Source organism: Phoenix dactylifera, unplaced genomic scaffold (assembly GCF_009389715.1).
Source record: "Phoenix dactylifera cultivar Barhee BC4 unplaced genomic scaffold, palm_55x_up_171113_PBpolish2nd_filt_p 001878F, whole genome shotgun sequence".
Lineage (NCBI taxonomy): Eukaryota > Viridiplantae > Streptophyta > Magnoliopsida > Arecales > Arecaceae > Phoenix > Phoenix dactylifera.
This window is the reverse complement of record NW_024069168.1, coordinates 1-7,875: the sequence shown is the minus strand read 5'-3', so window position 1 is coordinate 7,875 and position 7,875 is coordinate 1. Positions and strand designations below refer to the sequence as shown.

At 37.5% G+C, this 7,875-nt stretch overlaps 1 pseudogene; it reads right to left on the bottom strand.

The window, feature by feature from the left end:
* Window positions 1-825: 825 nt before the first annotated feature.
* LOC120109170 lies at window positions 826-5,997 on the bottom strand (annotated as a pseudogene).
* Between the last annotated feature and the right edge of the window lie 1,878 nt (window positions 5,998-7,875).

The following is a 7,875-nucleotide window of genomic DNA, read 5'->3' as shown; positions in this document are numbered from 1 at the left end:
TAGATTGCCTTCGTGCCATCTTGTTTGAGGTTGAACCAAACCATATAAAAGTTGTTCACTATAGCTCATTCAAAAAAAAAATGACCAAAAATACCAAAACATAACAAAAAAATTGAGAAGAGTTTGCACATTTCAATGCCTTCATTTACATACTTAATTATTCTGGTTATATCTAATGTTATAATAAAAATACATTGTATTTATAAAAATCACATTCATATATAATAAACAATAAATATAAAATAAATATTTATTTGAAAAGAAGAACCTGATATTTGATTTTATATAAATTATTCATGTCTGCATTTTAAACTTAATCAAGCCAAACTCAAACAAGCTAAACCTAGCATAATTGAGCAATCCAAAACAAAGTAACTCAGCTTAATTGCTTATTGAGCGATCCAAAACAAGCTGGCGTGCAAACTGCTCCCTATCTGCCCAGCCCTAGTTGCAAGCGATTGAAGAAACTCTCCAGTTAACGATTTACCACATACTGCATGAATGGATATGGAATCAATAATTTAATCAATCACAGGATTAAAAAAAATCATTCACGAGCAGTAGAATTACCTTTTGACACTGATTCTGCTCCTCCACAATCACAAGCAAAGTGCCCATGGGTAATACGTTGCAAAACATATGCAGAAGAAATTTCAACAACGACCAACTTAAATGAGACCGTTTCCACCAGGAGAGCAGTCGCTTGATACACTGCAGACCGTTGTGCTACCATGCAGACACAAGCAACTGGATCCCACTCAAACTAGGCTTTTTGTCATCTTTCATGACAAGCAGCAACATTACAGTCAAAAAGGGGCAACAATTTAACCATCAACTATCTCCTCTGATTTTAAGACTTCAGATGATTATTGCAAAAATGGCATCAAAGAAATAACACAATGTACCTAAAATAGTTGAGAGTCCAGAACTCAATATCAAGAACACATTTCAATCCAATGCAAAATCCAAAAACATAAGATAAGAGGCAATACGCCAAAATTCATCTCAAACATGTGGAAACACACTGTCCACATATTGCTTTCCTTCAATCAAACATGCCTTTTAGGCAGCAACAGATGGCTTAGAGGCAGCAGAGAGCTTAGATCTCCTCTTTGCCAAACTTTCACTCCTGCGCTCACGCTGCTCCTTGAGCCTGGTGGCAAGCAGCTTCTGGTATTCAGCAGCTTCAGCCTTGGCCTTGGCAATTCTCCTCTTCTTCTCTGCAATTCTGGCTCGTTTCCTTTGCAGGGTCAATGGAGTTACCAGCCTCTGAATCTTAGGTGCCTTGCTGCATTTCTTTCCTACAATATTAATATATACAATAATGTGGTTAGCAAACTTTTCTCCTTTTTTTCATTAAAAAAAGAAATTTAACAGGGCAAATTGGCTAGCGCCCACCATAAGGCCCGTGTTGGAAATACAATTTGTCAATATAAAAGTTTAGAAATGATGCAAACAACTTGAAAGTAGTCCAGGGGTGTCATTTTCTTGTGACCATTGCAAACGGAAAGAATTAATTTTAGAAGTTACGCATAAAAATCTGTCACCTACAGAAAGCTATTACATTCTAAGGATAAATAAACATAATGAGAGCAGAAGTTGACCCACCTGATTTCGTGGGTAAAGGTTCGACGGTATGTGTTGACATACTTGCGTACATCATCCTCCTTGGAAAGGTTGAATAATTTCCGGATCTTTGAGGCCCTCTTTGGTCCTCTCATTCTTGGCTTCTCGATATCAGTCAATCCAGGAAGATCATTTTCACCTTTCTTAACAATCACCAAGTTCAAACTGAGAGATCAGGACTAACAATACAGCCACGAACAGATTTCCTCCTGCGCTCTCCATTACGCCTGCCATATCCACGGAAACATGGGGTACCTGCACTTGAAGCAATATAGGAAACTATGAAGGGAAGTTTACATGGCTCCAATGATCCATACGAAATATGGTAACATACAGGTGTTAGTTATATGAGAATCATGGTTATTTATTTATTCTACATGGTACTGTCAAAACTTGAGCCAAGTAACTGAAATGCACTTGCCTCTATGCAGCAACAGGCGGACACGGCCAGGAGTTAGAACTCCCTGCTTCATGGGAAACCCTTGTTTGTCACATCCTCCCATGATTTTAAAAACATAGCCCTTGAATTCCTGTATAATATAGCAGGTATCTATGACTAGAATGATCTTAGGCTCCAATTGAAGACAATGAGTCAAGTGAAAGTTACAATGATCATTCATATTTAAGGCGACATCTGATTGAATTGTACCTCTCCGAGAGCATCTCCACTAACTTCCTGAGAAATTCTCTTGTCGAAAAAGGCCCGACTGTACCATTACCCAAGAATATAAATAAATAATCATTGAACAGAAAATTTTTAAAAGAAAAACAGGGAACACACTTGCAAGTAATGTAGGGCTATAGAACTGCAGGACAACAATAGGAGGATAAGATCTTATCCGGTATCAATTGATGGATAACAAATCCAGATAAAAAAGACCTACTAGAACAACAGACTCTTGAAATATCCACTTCACAATGATGGTGCAAGTTCTGAAGCATAGATTTTTCTAGGAGCTTATTAGGGTGTACCTGACAGTTATAGAGATATTAAGCTCGATTACTAATGCTTGACTTTACAACTGAATGCAAACAACATTGTACATCCACACAACCTAAGTAAGAACAAACTTATGACCTCTGAGATGCACCATTTGATTCCATTTGTAATAGGAGATCCAAAAATAACATCAATTATGCACATAAACAATATAATGCCAAACCTAGCACAAAGGGAAGTCTTTGTTTGGGCCTATTTTGCAAGAAGAGGAGGAAAAAAGGGAGGGGCAGGCAGAGGAGAGGATAGTCTTAAATGATTAAGCAATGCAAGGTCAATCATTTTAATAGCTGATTGGTTGGTGTAAGGATAATGGTCAGCCGCGGCTTCTTGTTCAATCCTTTTTGTGAGGCCTTCTTAATTGACTTGTGTTCCACAACCAGCAAGGCCTGATTTTTGTGGTGTTCCAAACAACCATTAGTGTTGATTGATTTTCTTACCTATATTCATTTCCTTAAATATCTAAAAAAAATGGTAGAGATGTTCATAAACTTAAAATGTTCCACCTACTATTTTCCCTTAGGAGTCCTCAAATGACACAAAATTACAGTAATAAGTGGTCACCATCAATTCAAAAGAGTTTCACCTTACATAATGGAAAAGACATTAAATTTTAGAAAAAAACGCTCCACACCTTACTAGATATCAAAGGAAGGCAAAAACAAAATACATGGCTAAATAAAGACCCATTATATTTCATTTACAAAAGGAAATAGACTCTTAGGCTGCGTTTGGCTCAAGAATAAGAAAAATGGGAATAGAAAACTTTATGGCCATGGGGATGGTTATGCCACAAGTTATGCCAATTTTTGTCTGGCTCCACTTTTGGGAATAAAGTTTGGATGATGACCTTTCTGTCCATAAAAAGTATAAAATAGGCATAAAAAGTTAAGAGTAGGCATAAAAGGTGCCTTTACACCAAGGAATAGTTTGTCACAGCTCCTGCTTGTGGCAGCTATTCCTGTCATAAGCAAATTTGACCAGCAAACTATTCCTTGGTGATGCCTCCTTCCAAAATTTTGCTTTGCAGATTTAAGTCATATTATGCAAGCCTGCTGTCTGTTTTATGCCTGAACCATATGCAGTCTTATATACAATTTGCTACAACACAAGCAGCTCCTAGGCATCTACTAAAAGGATTTTGCAAGTTTTATAGACACTGCCCACTAGTTCATAAATAAGGCTCCACTTACAGGCTGGCACCATCAAATCCAGAGTAGCCCCAGCAAACATAAGCACATAATTTAATATAACAAAAGGCTTCTATTTAAACACCTCGTGTACAATATGACTACAATGTGGAAGCTTTATGAATTTTGTGTATCAAGGGTTGCAAGAGGCATTCAATCTAAGCTCTTAGTGCATGTTTGTTTCAGCAGGAAAGAGCCTACAAAACCAATCATTTTGAGTTGTTTAATTAAACATCAAAACATAGGGGACAAATATCTCTTTGTGAACTAGAAATCATTTGCTTACACACAAAAAGACAGCATAAATGAAGAACAATAATATCATTTTTTCAAGTCATTAAATATTAGAGTGGTGATTAGTTATTAGAAGGAACCAAAGAGTGTAAAAGCAAAGATTTTACTTGAACACGGAAAGATTTATATATATATTTCCTTAGACTACAGTTCAAGCAAATAGACCCTTAGTATAAGTCCAACAAGAGAAAACTAAAGCTCACATAGCACAAACACGATATTTATCAGGAAATGATTTAACTATATAACAAAATAAAACTTTAGCTTCTCAAAAAAGATAGACAGCACAACAAACACGATAGGCATTAAGAAGCACCTCTAGACTTCAGTTGATTAATCTGCCTAACCATCACATTTCTCATATGAAACACTTGAAAAAAAAAATGCAAATTCTCATTAAGAACACAAGTTCCAGAAAAAAGCAAGATATACATCTCATGGTGTTAAGACTTCAGTGCATCTGGTTCTTAGGACCACTTGTACAACGATAAAAACAGCACTTTATGAACTAATTGCACCCGTAACTCATTGAAGGTTTCAATATCAACAACAAAGAGAAAGGCATCATTTACTAGATGATCTTATGAGATTAGATCATTGGTATGACTCAAGGACAAGATATATTTAAAAAAGCTGAATCTCCATCTCTAATGGACCTCTCCAGCAGCAAACTTCAATATACATTTAGGTAATAATTCAACAAAAACAAAGCCCTTAAAATTTTCAAGACAACTGTTGGATATCCACTCTACAAGTGAAGACCATCGATAATGTAAAATAAACCATATATAACAAAATAAATTCGGACACCTGGAAGAATCAAGGGTCAAAACCACTCCATAGATGCCACCATATCAAACTAGCACTGAAATGGCTCTCAATTCATGATTAAACTTTAAAATTCTAAACTAGGTTAATAGGAATATATAAATGCATATGGGATTTACACTGAATCTTCAAATCATGGTTTTGACTTTGTAACCCTACTTTATTTGCATGAGAGCCTTTCTCCCATGGCAGAAAGCAGCTTACCATATTAAAAAGACACAGTCGAAGAGAAAGTCGAGGGAATGATGAAACCAAAAAAATAAAAGCATGCATGATTCTCTCACAAGCTCCAAGTCCACATTCATTAGAATGTACAAACAGGTATCTATACAAACAGATTCGAATAGAAAAATACAAACCATCCCAAACTTTATTTTCATATTCATGCAGAACCTTGGAACCAATAGATTACTCCTTCACACTTTTCAAAGTTGCAAGATGCGTAAGCATTAAAAGAAGAAATGTGATATGGCACATGCTCTTGTGATCCCACTCAAATAGCAACATCAACAAATTTACTAAAATTCAGGGTTATCTACAGCACTTGACGGAAATTTATAAACAGCCCCTAAAGGCATTTCCTTAATGCTCGTGTAATTGACATCACTAGCCATCAACAAATTCAATTACAAAAGCATTCATACCATCAAACAAATTAATTATGCACCATACTTAGCAGTCCAAGCAATGAAACCTTAAAGAACTGAAACACAAGCAACGATTTGCCAACCATTTCATTCTATATCCTTCCTTTCCAGTCCGCAAAAGATCACAACTTTTCCATCAAAAACCCAAAAAGAGATACTACCCTTCCTCCTTATTACAATATCCTAACAATTAGGCAATCTGCAACTAAAATCCAGAAACTTTAACTATAACAACCATCAAACTACACAAGGAACGGTCGAAAAAACTAACGAGATGTAGGATGATTAAAAATCCAAATAAACAAATCAATAACATGTAAAATTCTTATTTAAAAAGACGCTCACAGTTTTTGGTCGTCATCAATCTCAGCTTCTTCTGGCATCCAGTGGTGGGATTTGCGATATTAAACTGCATTTCAGAAGGAAAAATAGCAATACAAAGATCAGAGAAGCCGAAATAGTGTAGAAATTCTCCAAGTATTATAATTAGTCAGAAAAATCACCAAGAAAATAATAAAAAGAAAGGAACTTTTCTACATTCAGGACTAGGTTTTGATGGTTAGGCTCAAAGGGATCACCTTCATCTTGGACCACGCCTCTCTCGCGCGAATCGGTCGGAAGAGAGCGCGGCGCCGAGAGAGGAAACGAGAGGGGAGTAGCAGCGGCTGCTAGGGCTTTCTCGGAGAGGCTCTTGCTTTTGATTTGGGCCGTACTTATATATCAAAGAGAGCACGTGCGATGCACCTGATGCGAAGAGATGGTTACAGTGCCTTCGATGATACTCTTATATGACACGTGGCTCCGATAGATCACTCCTACGTGGACCTCTTCACGGGCCAGGCTGGGTCACGCTTGGGCCGGAACACAATTTACTTAAACCTGGACCCTTTGCGGCCCAACCTCAGGGCCTACTTTCCAAGGCCCAATCCTGGCCCTTACTCGGGCTTGGGCCTCGGACTTCCTTGCTATTTTTGTAATTTTTAAAAATACCGTAGAAATATTTAAAATTAGTAAATATAAATAACTAAACATTTCCGACAGAAATTTTTATACTCAGTAATTAAAATAAGATCCTGAGACCAACATTTCACCGATTATCATGATACTGCTACTTGGATTTGTGGGGTTGGGAAAGAGCTCTTTGGTTAATCTCATTTCTCCGTCTTCACCCAATCCGGCGTCATCCCCTTCGCCCATGCCGCCACCCCTGCCGATACTTGTTGCAAAGATGTGATTTTTTTTTGGGAAAACTGGGTTTTTGCTATTGTTCTAAAATTTGGTGATCTTCTATGTCGTTATGTGTTTTCTCCTCTTATTTACTTATTTTTCTCATTATTTCCGGCCGAAGGTTCTGGTTTCTTGAACTGGGCTTGTGTTAAAATTTTAAAACTTCAGTGGGGGTATCAATCGGCTTTTCTCCAGATTTCTTATTAAAAGCTCTGATCTTTTGAGCTGCGGCTTGCGTTGGTTTCAAAAACTTAAAATTTCTGATGTGAGTACGTCCTTTTCCCCCTTTAATTTTGGACTCTGACCAGGATCCGACATGATCCGAATCAGAATTTTTTGGGTTGGATCTAGGTTATACATGAATTTGACCGACCCAAATGACTCGTTGGGTCAAAAATTATAGCCGTAGATCTGACCTGATTCGACTCGATATTTAATTGGATCGGATCTAGATCCAAAATTAGGATTCGAACAAGAAACTAGATCGGGTCGGGATCACTCAAAACCCGACTCGACCCGATCCATTTGTACCCCTACATCGATGCTACCCTCCTCCACCTCCACTATTGCCACCACCCAAGCTACTCTAATAATCCAATCATCTCAAAACTAAAAAAATGTGATACATGATACACTACAGGAAAATCGGCTTTCTCGACGCTTTTTTTTCCGACACCAGGGAGAAGCGTTGGGAAAAAAGGGCATACCGCCAAAAGTTGCCGACTCTTTAACTAAGCATTGGTAATTCTCAAGAATAGTCGACGTGCAAAAACATTGTCGTAATCTTATAGAAAAAGCCCGACGCGTTTTTAAAAAACGCAGAAATACATGATGCTTATTAGCATCGTCGTACTTGCATCCTAAGATGACGCGTATAAGCATCGTCAAAACCATGCTTGCCTCCATGATCATGACTAATTCACCAACATACTTTCTTCACAAAACCAATTCCTCACCACTTTTTGCCCACAAGCAATACCTCCTCGTATTTTGATCAGGGCATGCATGCAGATATCAACTTTTGTGCTTGTAGAAGACTTTCATGGGAAGATAAATCTGGATGCTT